At 56.1% G+C, this 3,027-nt stretch overlaps 1 non-coding gene across 1 annotated transcript; it reads right to left on the bottom strand.

Moving 5' to 3' along the window:
• Positions 1–512: 512 nt before the first annotated feature.
• Positions 513–599, bottom strand: TRNAY-GUA (transfer RNA tyrosine (anticodon GUA)). The gene is given in 2 exon segments: positions 513–548; positions 563–599. It is a non-coding gene; the product is annotated as a tRNA-Tyr (tRNA).
• Positions 600–3,027: the final 2,428 nt, after the last annotated feature.

The raw sequence follows: 3,027 nt of genomic DNA, 5'->3' as shown, positions 1-3,027 counted from the left end.
ATTAACTTGAAAAAATATTTCCCGCAAAAAAACTTGAAAAAATATCGCAAGAATCTCCGTGTAAACTCAAATGTCATAGAAGTTTGATAGGACATTATTAATTCTCATCTAACTGAGAATTAGCAAATGTACTGTTTTCTAAACTGCCAATATGATCTCGGGGCGTCAACCCGTTAGCTGGGCAGCTGAGGTTGCTGCCAGCCCACCCGAGTTCAAGTCCCGGCTTGGACACGTGGTGCTCACGGAGTTTCTCCTATAAAAAAATGCCAATAAGGGTTAGCCCTTAGGTTGGTCTCATTTTTTTTGTAATATGATCTCATCTTTGTGATCTGGGATCCAAAGACGAAATCTGACAAGGTACAACAGGTAGGATAAAAAATGTTGCAGTGAGTAGTAACAACGGCTCAAAGAATTGTCGGAAGTTTTGCGCACACAGGGCATATAACAACAGTAACAATCAATAGAAACACCAAGAGAAAATATAAAAGAAAAAGAGGAAAAAAAATTCGAAGTCCGACTTGCCGGATTCGAACCAGCGACCTAAGGATCAAATCTGCATACACTACAGTCCTCCGCTCTACCAACTGAGCTAAAGTCGGATTGTGCAAAAATTCATATTGTACGCTTAATAGACAAAATACATTTTCGATTTACACGTCCAATGCATGATGCTGAATGCATCATCGGTACTTTTATTCTTGAGCAGGTACTTGATTTCCGTAGTTTGTGGTGACTAATTATCAAAGCACTTCTCCAGCAGATTACGCATTGACATTTTCTTTTGACAAATGACTATTTATTTTTCATATGATCTGTTGATAGTTTTGTGCACATTATCGGTATTAACATCTAGACAAATAAAAATAGAACACCATGATTTATAGCAAACGAAAGCACGAAACCCATTCCCCACAAGAGTCATCTGTCACCCCCCGACGATTTCGCTCCTTTTTGCCCGCAATGACTTCGATGCTCGCTCCGGTGTGCTCAATTCTACAATGCTTGTGATGTTCTGTGTAGTGCCCACTGTCTATAGGTCCATTCTGCTGGTACTTTTTGGTTTTATGAAGATCCTTCGTCTCTCGACAATGCAGTGGGTGGCTGGGTAACAAGGAGGCCTGTTCGGTAACCCTCCGGCAGCCAGCTTCTCCAACTCCACGATTGAAGCTGAGCCGAACGCTTTGACTATGCGAAGTTTGAAATTGAGAAGCCAGCTGCCAGCCTAGTGTAAAAACGAAGGAAGTTGGGAAGCTGGCCTTTCCCAGCTCTAAAAATTGAAGAAGCAAGAGTTCAGACATATTACGATCAGATGCCACCGCTAAGGCCATCTCCACCGCGCGACCCCAAACGGACGTCCGGTTTGGCCGGATTTTGTCCCTTTGGGGCGCCAATGGGTTCGCCCATGTCCGCGTTTGTCCGATGGGTCGTGGGTGCGCCCAACGCGCGGCCGCACCCAAAAACCTGTCCGGGTGGACGTGAATAATTAAAAAAAAACTTAAATGAAATGACTAAAAAAGTAAATAAGCGCAGTTAAAAAAACATAAAACATATATAGGGGTTAAGGCCACAAAACGGCCCAGTTTCTCAGTCCACTTAAACGACCCAGTTTCATAATTAACATAAAACCAAAATAAAAAACGCCTCCCGCGCGCTCCTACCGCGCCCGTCGATGCCGTGGCCGTCGCCGTCGCCGTCTTCACTGGCAGTCGGTGTCGTCGTCGTCGCTGACGAGGTCGACGTAGTCCGGCGGCGTCCAGAGGTGGGCCGGCGGTCCGTGGTGCACGGGGGCGGCGGGCTGGAAGGTGGCCAGTGCGTGCACCACCTCCTCCCGAGGCGAGGCCTCCCGCTCCGGCGACCGCGGCGGCGTGGGGCACCAGTTCACGGCCCCTAGGGCGGCCGCCATCTGCTCAGCGGAGCACGACCAGCTCGACCCCTGGCCCACCAGGTCAGGGTGGAACGCGGCCACCGGCGGCTCCTCCACCACCTCCTCCTTCGGCGCCATCTCCAGCTCGGGGATGGCGACGTCGCCGGCCGCGAAGAGGGCCATCGTCTCCTCGAGGTCCGCCCATTGGCGCTCGTCGTGCGTGTGCTTGGAGTCCTCCAGCACACGCGCCATGAGCCGGGCCTCCTCCTCCGCCGTCATGCGAGGAGGTGGGGGCGGCGATGGAGATGGCGACAGCGACGGCGTGAGCGTCAGGCCGCGCACCCGCGCCTGGGGAGCCGCTCGGGGCTCACGTGGCCGCCACGGCCCCGTCGATGTGCCGACGAAGAACGACGCCCGCCGCACGTCGTGCTCATCGCGGAGCCAAGTGTCCCACAATGGCGAGTCGGGGACGTACCTCTCGTCGTAGTAGAGGTCGTCCGGGAGGAGGAGGTGGCGGCGCTGGATCTCCTGGCGGCGCGCACGGCCGCTCTGCGGGACGGGCGGGATCGGCACCGGCCAACAGGTGCCAGTTATTGGGGAGGTGGACGTCGCTCCAGGGCAGCGGCGTCCTCGTCTCCCAATACCGGCGACAGACGGCCGCCTCGATGTAGTGCCGGCCGCGCTCGCCGGCGGCCGTGGGCGCGATGGAGAACGCGGGCGGCGCGGGGGCCCGACGTGGTGGCGATGGCGATGCGGGCTCCTCCTTCTTCACCGAGCCGCGGCGGCGTCCCGACGAGGAACCAGCCTCGCGGTCGTGCTTGCCTTTGCGGCCGTAGTTCCAGAGGCCCATGGCTGCGGGCGGCCGGCCGGCGAGTTCTTGGCTAGGGTTTGGGTTCGGCGCTGTCGGGTTTCGAGGAGGCCGCGGGGTGGCATGGGGCAGTGTGGACGACGACCCGTCCATGCTTCCCACTTAAAGAAGGACGGCGACCTTTCGATGTGCGGATGACAGGTGGGGCCGCCCGCTCGTGCGCATTGATGTGGGCGGGTGGGAGGTAGGTGGCCGCCTGCCATGCGGCCCCGACGCAGACGAGGCGCGCGTCCGTTTGGTGTCCGTCGCAACCCAAACCCGGCGCAAGTTTGCGCTCGAAATGGGTCGGCCCGGA

This window comes from Aegilops tauschii, chromosome 3 (genome assembly GCF_002575655.3).
Source record: "Aegilops tauschii subsp. strangulata cultivar AL8/78 chromosome 3, Aet v6.0, whole genome shotgun sequence".
Taxonomy (NCBI): domain Eukaryota; kingdom Viridiplantae; phylum Streptophyta; class Magnoliopsida; order Poales; family Poaceae; genus Aegilops; species Aegilops tauschii.
Note: the sequence above shows the minus strand (reverse complement) of the source record. Positions and strands in the feature narration are given on the sequence as shown.